General features: G+C 35.1%; 1 long non-coding RNA gene across 1 annotated transcript; it reads left to right on the top strand.

Annotated features, from left to right (window-relative positions):
• The first annotated feature begins 2,382 nt into the window (after positions 1–2,382).
• LOC113309142 lies at positions 2,383–3,068 on the top strand. The gene is made up of 2 exons (XR_003340363.1): positions 2,383–2,558; positions 2,689–3,068. It is a non-coding gene; the product is annotated as an uncharacterized LOC113309142 (long non-coding RNA).
• Positions 3,069–13,059: the final 9,991 nt, after the last annotated feature.

Below are 13,059 nucleotides of genomic sequence, written 5' to 3'. Positions count from 1 at the left end.
TCCTTTATTCACCCATAAAGTTAAAATCTCCTCCTTCAAGCCTGGGGTAGATAAGTTAAAATTGAGATTATCTGGGTGGAAATATACTCCCTTGAATCCTGCTGGAAGGGAGGTAATTATAAAATCTGTCACCTCCTCTTTCTGCATCTACCAAATGAATTGCTTCAAGGTGCCTAAAATGGCATGCAAAGATATCAACAACCTCCAAAGGGACATATTCTGGGGGGAAAATGTGGAAAACCCTACTGGATATTATCCAAAAGCCTGGATAGCAGTTTGCAAACCTAAGAAACTAGGGGGCCTAAGATTCATGAATATGAAGCTATTCAACAGTGCCATGATCACCAAGATAGGATGGAGACTGGAACAAGACTAGGAATCCCTTTGGTTAAAGCTAATGGATGAAAAATATATTTTAGGCAGGAATATACTCAATATGGACATCAAATCATAGGAAGGAGACTCATGGATCTGGAAAGGTATTTTGGAAGGCATCAACAACATCCAACAACACTGCAACTGGAGAATAGGAAATGGGAGGAAGATCAACATTTGGGAGGATATCTGGATCCCAAACACCACTTCAAAAATTCATAAACCTCAGATATGTCCTCACAATATGGTAAAAGTGGAAGCTTTACTTCTTCCCGAAACTGGGATGCAACACATGTTACCACTTACTTCAACAACTTGGAAGCAGCTGCAATCATGAATATTCAGACCCATCCTAATGAAGAAGACATAATTATCTGGAACCTAAATGACACAGGTGATTTCTCTTTCAAAGCTCTATATAAAGCTAAAGTAGGCAGTCTCTACAACAATGATGTCATCACATGGAATTGGGAAGCTATCTGGAACATGGATGTAGCTCCAGTATCAGAATCTTCATATGGAAATGTGCGCATGGAATTCTTCCCACTAATGCTAAAACTGCTAGCATCCTCCACTACATAAACCCTACATGCACTGTTTGTAACAGTGGGGAGGAAGAAACTATGACACACCTGTTCATCAACTGTCCTTCAAGCACTCTGGTTTGGCAAGAAATCATTGGATCTTGCAACCCTCAATTCGACAGCAATACCATTTTCATAGACTGGCCAAACTCCTGGTTTTTACCTGGAATATCTAGTAATGAGAGCAACATCTATGCTACTGCATGCTGGTATATCTGGAAAGCAAGATGCGACCTGATATTCAGAAACATACAGCCCAATGTTAAGTTTACTGCTACGTATCAAGCAGCATATGTGCAATCACCAAAGAATACATTATCTGCCGGAACACATTATGAATACTTTCTCTCTGCTCCCTGAGGAAGCTGATTCGACAATTCTTCAAAGCCTATCTCCTTATGACCAGAATACAAATTCTGCATATGGGAATACTATCAGAATTTGTACTCTCCAGGACCCTGAGACTTTACTGTTATATACTGCTCTAATAATGATGGATTTTTCAGGAAACATCGTTGGAACCAGAGGATATCCAGGATACGCAGGAGCTAGGGGAGCGACAAGAGGAGCATAATTAGCTTTCCAGTGGGCCCAAGAGATGCAGCGAACAAACATAGAAATAACTGCGGAGACAATGGAAATCCTGATTCACTTCAAAATGCTATATCATGAAGCTACCAGAGGAAGATTTCATCTAAGTTATTACGAAAAAAACAGAAGTCAAGAAGAGCATCGTAGAAACATATCAATCAATCTGGTTACTTTTGTTCTATCAAAGCTAACTATTATCCACCGTAATCAAAACTATAAGGCGTTTAAGTTAGCTCTCTTTTGTAAAAACACTGCTGGCAGGATGAGTGACACATCCGGTGCCAATGCTACTATGAACTCGTTGTATCTGCCTTAGTGCTTTTCTAGTCCTAAGTGTTTTTATAAAAAAATATTAGCATTTTGTGATGAAATTCCGAGCGACATATACAATTTGGTCGCCAAAGATAATTAACATCGACAATTTACATTTTGGTTGCAGGAAAAATACTTTTGTGACCTAAAGGAAATAACGTAGCTAAATAGGTCTAAAATGGTCGCTAAACTTTTTAATTGGCTAGCAGGAATGATGTTGTAGCTAAATTTTTAGAATGACGACTAAAATTGATGTCGACGGCAAAATCCTAATTTCGCGACAATATTAATTATCGCCAAACAGGCTTTTAATGTAATCGCAAGCTAATCTATGTTATTACGTGGTGGACCACTGAGAGACGTGCATGAGTTGGTTATTGAGTGGAATTTCATCCATAAATTTTTCTAACTTCTTCCTAATCCTACTGTCTTTGACTTTTTCTTCCTAGTTTTTTTTGTTTTCGTTCATAAGTGACTGCTCTGTGTTTTGTTTTATCCTATCTCCTCTCTCAATTTTCAAGCGAATTTCAGTTTCTTGTTTAATTGCCCCGCCTGATTTAGTAAATTAGTTTCCTTCTCATTTATTAATTCATAATTTTAGCATAGAATAGATTAATTAAGAGAGATACGAGGGGATGAAAGAGGATTCGATGAAGACATGGGCTCAAAGATATTGTTTTCAGTGTTTTACCAATGGTTTGTGATTATATATGCATGTTTGTCTTACATAAATAGAATTTTTGCTTTCAATGATCTCTTTTTTTTTAACAATATAAGAAGTTAGTATAACATAAATCATTTGTGTTTGGTTTTGTAATTATTGCAGAACAAGAAAAAAAAAACCTCTAAGATGCGCTATCGGAACAAGACGAATCTTAAAAGTTTATCATGCCACTAGAACATTGGTGGGTGATTAATCAGAGTAATTCCTATGATATTTTGAATGTTGGAGAGTTGAAGATCACAGATTCGAATTAAACAGAATGGAAGATTGGAATTGAACATCCACTTATTTACTTTTGTATCATGATCAGTCTAATGGAGCACCATTAGCATTTTTCTAATTTCTTTTCCATTAAAAATTTATACAAATTTAAGAATCGATTGTGTTAATCTTTTTCTCATTCTGAAATTTTGTTACAATTCACCCATAATACCATCATGTATGGATAATAAGGTTCAACTAATAAACTCTTGCTTTTCATTCCAACTTGTATTCTTAACTTTCACATTTTAATTTTTATACATATCCAATACATTAAAATAAAATTATCTTTGGGTCAAAAATTACTCAAATAAACGTGTATACAATCTTTAATGGCAGCAAAATGGAGATTTGGGCTGCGAAAAAATGGCATCGCTAACTCAAATATTTGGCCGCTTCCTTGTAGTATATTTTTTTGGCACCATACTTTTTTGGTGGCCATTAAATGATAGGGATGTCTACCCTATAGTTATTAGGGGTGAGCAAAAAGTCCGAAACCGCGAATTTCATCCGTATTTGTCCGCAAAATTAGGGTGAAACTCAATCCGCAAGATCTATGAGACGGACACGGATGAGATTCTCTAATCCACACTTTTAGCGATTTGGTTGTGGCTGGAATTTAAAATCCGCGTATTTATCCGCACCCGCAAAAGTTGAGTTTAATATTTTTAGAAGAGATGACATGTATTTTAGATTAGATTAGATATCTTTAATTTTGTTGACCGGGAGTAAGAGGTTCGTCCGCTTCAGAGAACATTTCAAGATTTACATATGATCCACTTGGTGACGGGCTTAGTCTCACTCCAATGTCCACCGCCGCTAATCCGCATTCGGTTCGCATCACTCGCTGATCTGCGGATGTCAAATTTACGGATGATTGGGCCGGACACGGTTGAATTTTCCAAATATGCAACTTTGACGAATTGGACGTCAGTGACCCCTACACCGCATCCGTCCGTCCGTTCCACATCCCTAATAGTTATAAGTACTACAACAAAATATGCTTTAGATAACACACCATATATCACAACTTCTGAAGAACTATCTACTCTTTTAAAACCCTAAGTCATATAAGGCTCCATCATGCGTGGTGAGAATACCCACCCCTGGGTGACCGTCCCCGCCCCCTTGAAAATTCTCCATTCCACTTTTCCTTAGATTATATGAATGTAACACTAAATAACTCTTTCGGCTACAAAAAACGGCATGAACACACCGGAGAAAAAAACTTATACGATTTTTTTACCATAAAATCAAATAAGAAGCCAATCTTAATCAGTTTCCTACCGCTTTTGATCTTCTTCTCGCGCAGAAACTATAGATTCTTTCTTCTATGTTTTTCTATCTGCGATTTATGTTTCCTTCGTGTTCTTTAGGTTTTCCATAATTGATTTTTATTGTAATCCTCCGCAGGAAATTTAGGAGGCAAAGTTGAAAAAAAGAAACAAAGAAGAAGGTACACATGTAAAAACCCTAGAATTTTTTATCTGTAAGGTTTTTGTTTTTATTTTTACCCAATTTTTTTTTTCTTTCTCCAGCCAAGTACTAGAGCTGCAAAGAGAGGTTTCCTTAGACATATTCAATTCTTCTTTGGTTCATCACATCACATCTTCTCATACAACACTACCTACACCACCACCAGGATCTATATCTTTATCCACTTCTCTTCCTCGGGCACCAACAACAGTTTAGTGAACCACAACATCATCTTCTCATACTTGAGCAAGTGCTTGCAATATCTTCATCTGATTTCAGTTGAAATTGAGGGATTTTCTAGGTAAGAAGAGACTTTGGTAATAGTAATTGATTTTTGTTATTAGTACAGAAATTAATACCTAATATGATATCTTGCTGAAAAAGATAGACAACCTTTTTATGCATATGTCTAAGTGTGGGGGTGTTTGAATAAGGTTGCCATTCCTCCTCCTAAAAGAACCAGATATGAACCAAAATTGTTGATTGTGTCTTCATATAGGGTATGATGAGTATACTTCATCATATAGATTTTCGGTTGTGTGCTCTGATTTTTCTGACTTTGGTGTGAATACTATTATGGAGTCTAGGGATGTTGAGTTTTTTGAGCATGTTAATTTGAAACTTGTCTCTCTTTAGAGATGTGTTGTTGATCCCAATAGATGTCTTTTCAACTAGTCATAATTTAGCTTCAAAGGAAGATAAAGTAGAGATTGATGAGCCTAAGATAAGTAAAAGGATTAGAATTGAGACTTCTTATGGACTTGACTTCATAATATTCCTAGCCTAGATGAGTCACAGACTTTAAAGAATCCATAACATTTACTGAAACCTCATTCTGGTAAGAATTTTCATTAAGTGAAATGGACTCAGTCTGTCTGAACCAGACTTGGGAGCTTGCTAGTTTATTTCTAGGGAGTAAGACCATAGGATGTAAATGAGTCTTTAAGAGGAAACATAAGGTAGATGGAACTGTGGAAAAATATAAGACTAGGTTGGTAGATAAAGGCTTAAACTAAAATAAGGTGTAGATTTCCTTGATTCTTATTCACCTGTGACGAGAATTACTTCTGTTGAGATGTTAATTGCTATTGCTGCCATAAAAAACTTAGAGATACATCAGATGGATGTTAAGACAGCTTTTGTAAAACCGTGAATTAGATAAAGAAATTTACATAAACAAATCTGAGGACTTTGTAGTGAAAGGACAAAGTTTGTAAGTTGAAAAAATCTTTGTAGGTTTTTAAATAAGCACGTAAACAGTGACACGAAAATTTGATCATGTGATAATAAATAGTGGATATAAGTTAATGAATCTGACAAGTGTATTAGAAGATAATCTAACAATTATAGTCTTAGTCGTTCTTATTATATTGAATTTTTGCTTAAGAGATACAATCAATCTGATTGTAAGCCTGCTTGTACCACGTATGATTCTTCTTGTAGACTCAAGAAAAATAAGGGTAATGAAGTATATTAACTTGAATACTCAAGAGTTATAGAGTGTCTGATGAATTTAATGAACTATAAGAGCCAGGACACTGCCTATATTGTGAGTAAGTTAAGTAGAAATACTTGTAGTCCAGAGCAAGAGAACTGGGATGCACTTAGTAGAGTATTATGGTACCTAAAATACTCTATTACCTTTTGTTTGATTTACGAAAGGTATCTTGCTGTCCTTGAAGGACTTTGTGATGCGAATTGGATAGTTGACTCAGAGAAGTCTAAGTCAACGAGTGGATTCGCTTTCACTCTGACAGAAGGGTTTGTTTTTGGAAGATTTCAAAACAGACATATATTTCTCAATTCTTTATGGAATCTGAGAGTTTGCGTTAGATAAAGCAAGACAGAAGGTCGAGTGCCTAAGATTCTTTTTAGTAGACATTCCTCTATGGCATAGGCATGTGCCAGCTATATATATACATTTTGTTATCCAAGCTATACTAGCTAAAGCTAAAAATAACTAATCTCAGTCGGCTTTATTTCCATTAATTTAATAAAGTCCAAGGAGAATATCGCGCAATATTTGACGAAAGGTTTGTCCAAAAAGATAGTTAGAAATACATCTAGGGGATGGGGCTTAAGATCATAAATTAAACTTGCCATGAAGGATACTCAACCATGCTTACTGGATATCCAAGATCAAGGTTTCGAATGAGACAACTAATTTATGGTGGGTAAAGGCAAACACTATCAAAGAATTTCATTCTCAGTCCCTTCCCTATGGTATAGACGTGATAGTGTGACTGCATGTGGAGGATGACTTTTTAATAAGTCTTAATCAGTTTTATAGTTTCAATTTAAGATTGAAGTGGGTTGTAGCAGTAAACACTCTTGATGGAATTCACATATCTGAAGGAGGAAGTGGGTCGCTTTCTATGAGAATATGAGATGATTCTCTAGAGCATTATGAGAAACGGGATACGTCCAGGGCCAAAACGGACACAACCACACGAGCTTGGCAACAACTTTGGAGATATCATTGCGTGGTTGTTATCGCGAATTACATCAAACGCTAACAGTTCAAGACATAGTTCACTGTCTCTAGCAAGTAATTCTGGTAATATCTCACTAAGCAAAGGTTCAAGACCTCATGGGCACCTCTGCCTAAAATGGTATTTCCTGCGTTTTTATGTGATTTTCGTTTGTTATGGTTTTGGTATTACTGGAACTTAGGACCTAAGGGTCACTAAAGGTTCACTAGTTCATGATTTTTTCACTTTGGTGAAAGAAACCTTTAGTTTCACTTGTGAGAAACTAAAGATGAAATCCCTCTATACTATTATGATTTATGCAATCCATAGTATGACCTTAGGAAACACACTGTTGTGCGAGGGATAAGACATTGGAATGGATAGTATGACTTCCACATGCACGGTCCCTCTGTTTGCTCAGACAATTTGGGTCATGAGATTGGGTTGTTGATTTACCAAGGTCTATCTGTGTTTTTCATATTTTATTGAGTTTTCATTCATGTGGGGGATTGTTGGAAAACGATTAATAAAAAATAATTTTTAAGTTTTCAATAAAACTAATAATTTATTATTTTCTTTTGTGAATGAAACTTATTAGTCCCATATCGTGGAGTTTCCACTTTCTAGTTGCTTTAAGAGACTATATAAACTTTTTGGTCCCACATTGGGGAGTTCCTTTTCATAAATTGTATTGTTCCATTATACAAACAAATTCTCTACTTTTATAAAATTAATAGGAAAATGGGAAAGAGATTTCTCTAAAATATTTTATATTATTTTTTTTAGCATTCGCGATTTTCCTTTCGGGTTTTTCTGAGTTGTCAAGCTCAAGTTGAGCATCTACGACATATACTAGTAGTAGGTGTAGTATGTTGTTTTATCCTGGAGATATCAACAACGGTTTATTGAATCACAACATCATCTTCTGATACTTGAGCAAGTGCTTGCAACATCTTCATATGATTTCACTTGAAATTTAGGGATTTTCTAGGTAGGAAGAGACTTTGGTAATAGTAATTGATTTTGGTTATTAGTTCAGAAATTAATACCTAGGGTTTCATATATTTAATAGTTGTTTAAGTATAATTTAAGTTAAAAAATTGAAGTAGTTTAATGGTTTTTGTGTTATCTTGATGAGAAATACTAATTTATCAATGGCGGTGCAACTTATTGAATAAATTAATTAGTTGGTGCATTTGAAATACGGTCTTAAATTTTGATTCCTCCAGATGTTTTGTACATTTGGTAAAGTTATGCTCTACAGACTGGGTACACAGGTTTGATTGTAGACAAAACTATGGCTAAATTTTTAGAATTTTAGTACAAAAAATCTTTTTAAGGTTTGGATTCATTTGTGTGGTTTATTTATTGCGTGTTGCCATTAAAACGAACTATCAGGGGTCAATAAGCTCAATACTTCCAATTTTCTGTCTCGAAAGTGTTTTAATTTATTTATTGTAGGCCATGAAGTATGAGTTTTATTTTGGGTTGATTTCTGGATAGGTTTTAGGACATATTTTGAGTTATGAATTGCATGGGTGTAGGAAGAGCCTGTAAAATTTTGAATTCATTTTTTTAGATCATTTGTAGGTCATGAAGTATGGGTTTTCTCTTGGATCGATTTCTGGCTAGGTTTCAGGTCATATTTTGAGCTCTGAATTGCAGGGGTATGGGAAAAGTCTGTAAATTTTCTATGCGAGAAGCCTCTGACAGGGCCGTCTTATGCACTAGACAATATAGGCGGCTGCCTAGGGCCCCAAAATATGGAGGGCCCAAAATCTTTTTTTTTTTTAGTTTTATGTAATTTGTTGTAGTTATAAGTGTTACAAAACTATTTTGTTACAGTAATTTGAATTGTAGAAATGTTGTGACAATTATAATTGTTACTAAATTTTTTGAAATAGCTATACTACCATTACTAATTTTTTGATTTTTTAATGAATATCCCATTTTAGGCTTATTTTATGCTAATTTACAAGCTTAAAACCCCAAAATGAAACAAAGAAAGCTGAAAAATTTACAAGCATATCGGATTCAAAGTTATCGCTTTAGATAAATAGATGTAACTCTGTCTAAATTACAAATGTAACTCGGTCTCTGATTTGATAACCCATAAAAAAGTCCCATATTTTAAATTCGCCAAGAGCACTCCAAAACGGTAAGACGTTTTACCTTCATCACATATTATATTTTACACATACATTAAATTTTGTGTGTTACTTCATATTTAGCACTGTGAGTTAAGACAGGCTATTAAGCAAAACAATTGATGCCACACATCAGTTGTTTCTTATTTCATTAGGGATATTTTTCTAGAAACGTACATCAGTTTAGTTGGAACAGTCAAAGTCTAGACATGGTGCTTGCCCTTAGTGATAGCGAACCTCACTTATGACACCTACTCACATATCCGTCCTACCAAAAAAATAGAAGAAATAGGAAAACATGGCCATTCTCGGGTCTCTTTCATTTATGATGCTTTATCTTTACTTAAACATAATTGAAGGTTACTTTTCGAAGTAACTCCTCCCGTATCAAATAGGGAAATGCATTTCTAATGAAAAACTACACATTTCTATTTAACAGGCCATTGCTGATGCATGAGTAAAGAAGTCAATGAACAAACTCTTTCTCCATGAAAAAACAGGTTGCACGAGAAAAGCCAAACTTACCATCGTATCAGGTAGAGGCATTTTCGTTTTCTTTAGTATAATATTGTATGCTTTGGACAGGTCAATCCTAAAAAAAGAAAAGGGATGATACACAAAAGAGATTTGTTTGTACCTTCGTATAACTTCTAAAACGTGCTAAATATTTTCCAAGTAAAAGAGAGAGAATAAGCGATACAGAAGAAAGAGAAACCTATTACATAATAGCATTTATTCCTATTGCATCTCCATAGTCCCATTGGAAGTGACTATTAGATTACAGCTTCAATTTATTTTTTGAGAAGGTTATCCTAATCTGCTGGATTTCTATACACTTACCATCAAATTTCTTTAATCTGTCAGGCTGAACGTGCTGGAGCTTCAAAATCATCGATGGAGGTTATTTGACAACAATCCTTTAGAAAAGTAGAAAGAGGACCAAGGTCTAGAAGAACTGGCCGTTGTCAGTTTAATGTTTGGTTAGTGCTCACTCTTTTGTTCATCATTTTGTTTGGTTCTTAATTCATTTTTTTTCCTGTTTACATTTGATGCAAGGATTGTTGAAATAAGTTTATTTGTGTAAAAAATCAAAGCCTTTTTAAGTTAAAAGCTAACTCAGTTTTGAAGTTTTTTTTTGTTTGAGTTGGATCGAAAGGTCCATTTTGCTGATCGATTCGCTTGATCATAGGTGTATTTGAAACTGCACATGCTGCAGCTCAGTGAGTTATATATATATAACACAAGTCATTAGTTGCTTCTGGACACACTATTCTCTGAATGCAGATGCATTCATCTGAAACGATTCACTGTACATTAGTTACAAGCACCTAAACATGCAGTACAAATATTTTGTTTCGGTTATTCGCACTTCGCAGCACGATGGTGAGGACTGTAGACTGATGTTTCATTAGTTTCGAGTGTCATCCCTGCGTTTAAAGAAGAGATCATCTGCTGCGGAGGACAACAAAACAGAGGTATCTGTAAACCATTCTGATATTCTTGGAGTGCTGCCTGCTGAAGGTGGGAAAAATCAAAGGAGTCCGACAATAGTTCAAGGGATTATGGAAAATATGAAGGACAAACTCTTTCTTGGATATCTGACATCAAAAACGGGAAGTCATCCTTCAAATGTTGTGGAACTTTCTTCACCTGTTAAGGTATTGCGCAGTACCAGACTTCAAACAGTTTCTGACCTGTTAAGAATGAACTTATGCTGACATTTATTTTATTTATGTAGATAGATTTATTTTCACTATTGATATTTTGCTCTTTAGTGTATTCTTTTCCCAAGGCACGATTATTCTGCTACATATTGGAGCTCCATTTCTCTTTACTTTCTTAAAAATTATTACAGATGCTGAATGTCAGTGAATCTACCTATACCTATTGAAGAAGAGAGTCCCCTACTGAGAACAGCCGCATGCAACACCCATCACCCAGTTATTTCTTCTAGGTGCGATTGATAATTCAGGTATGAATTTGATTTTCACTGAAATATTCGAAAATTTAATCTGTCTTTTTGCGGGTCACTTAAATTCCACAGCTTGGCCACTTGGCTGATATAAAGCCAGGGAAATGTCGATTTTTGTAGGAAAAAGCTATAATGGATGGTAATTTCTGATTCATGGATACAGGGATTCGATTGTATCTTTTAATTTCTTTATGCTTCCATTGTTTGTTTATCAATTCGCACTAGAAACGTAGTCAATCGAATATATGCAAACCCTGTTCTAAGGTTAAGGGAGGGTATAGAGAGGATCACAACAGGATTGTAGTCACTTGAACGTTTTTTTTTTATAATGCTTCCATTGTTTTTTTATCAATTAGCACTAGAAATGTAGTAATTTGAATCTTAGAACGTAGGCATTGAAGGCTAAGCCTTGGTACTGAGAGTTATAGCAATAGAAATGTTGTCGCCTAAATTCGAAATGCAAGAAACTATTCATTTGGGAAATACAGCACCTTAATAAAATGATGTATCCTTCCAGTACAGCCGAGCCTTTTTCGGTTAGGTGCAGAAATGATATATGGTCATTTTAGATCTTGATTGTCCTGATTCTGTGCCTGAATATATATGTGTTAGCTGCCTCTTGTGCGGTCTCATCATTTGAGGTGGTAAATTCGTTTAGTTACATCAGGAGTTGTATATGGTAGGTGTAGATTAGGTTATCGAAATATTTCAGTTTCAATAATTATGCTTATGGTTGTCATCTAATTTTGGATGCTTGGACTAATCACTAACGGTTGCATATTCTCAGAAGTGGAGAACTTCTTCTACTTAAAGAGTTTTGAAAGCACTTCAGCACTTGTACTGGTCAATAGTACTGATGTATACATGCAATATTGCAGGCATATGATGCATCTGGCACTCTGAATCAGAACTTGATGTACTGTGGATGTCCCATATCAATATTGGAGCACCACTTATCTTCTATCTTTGAAATACTTTGAATATGCGGAATATGCTCTTGGAGCTAGTATAAATTAGAAGAGATAAGGTAAGAGAAGGGAGAGTTTTAGCTTGGTTTTACCATATTTGTGAGAATGAGAATTTTCTCTTCTTCAACCCTATTTGTGTTCTCTAGGTGGAATTAGATCATCTAATTCTAGAGATTCAACTAGATGGTTCTTAGTATCTTTTTAGTTTCCAATTTATATTGGGGAGAAACTATAAATTGCATGAGAAGAATCTCCATTTTTAGGTTTTTCCTTTATTTAAAGGGTAGAAGAAACTAATTTGGTAGACTATTTATCATTTCATTTTATCAATTTGGTAGAAACTAATTTAGTAAATCAACTTTTACTTCCCACAAAATACTTCTCTTAATATGATTTTATTAATCTAATTATTAGCTAATTAGATTATTATCAATAACTACATGAGGGCTATTTAGTCATTATAAAAATATTTCAGATAAAAAGTTTTTGAAACTACTAACGGATGATCCGTTTTTGTCCTATTAGTGACGCTCTATTGGAATGTGACGTCCGAATAATAGGCTTCATTTAGAAAAATACATGCATAATTATTTTTGAAAATGTTGGACCCAATATAATGTTGTTTATATGGGTAATGTACCTGCTTTGACTGAAAATTAATTGTTAGGCCTAATGTACATGACTCCAGTACCATTTTGCATTCGTACGTTTAAAACTGTGATCTTTTATATAGCGACTATGTTATGATTATCATTGATGCGTTTTTTGTCAAAGCAACTTTAGCAGGTATGTTACTGGTTGTGAGAATCTTTGGAAAGAGATTTTATTAGGTATGCACAGAACCGAACCGTAATCGTAAACCGAACCAATAATCCAACGGTCGATCACGATTTTAATTTTAATAACTGTTAGATCTTCTGTTCGCCAACCGTTCTACCAATAACCGCAACCTAACCGAACCGATTAACTGATTAATGTAAGTTGTTGATTTATTTATATTCTGATCAATCCTAGCCATCTAAATTTGAGTAACCCTAGAGTATATATAGTGGAAACCCTAAACTTAAACAACGTCTTCATTTCCTCTCCGAGACTTGGTCTCTCTCCAGAGTCCAGTCGCCTCTTTCACCACCAGTAGCATACTGCATATAGTCGCTTCCTCCACCTCCATCAAGATT

The sequence above is a fragment of the Papaver somniferum genome, chromosome 9 (genome assembly GCF_003573695.1).
Source record: "Papaver somniferum cultivar HN1 chromosome 9, ASM357369v1, whole genome shotgun sequence".
Taxonomy (NCBI): domain Eukaryota; kingdom Viridiplantae; phylum Streptophyta; class Magnoliopsida; order Ranunculales; family Papaveraceae; genus Papaver; species Papaver somniferum.
The sequence above is the reverse complement of the archived record's forward strand: the minus strand, read 5'-3'. Positions and strand labels throughout refer to the sequence as shown.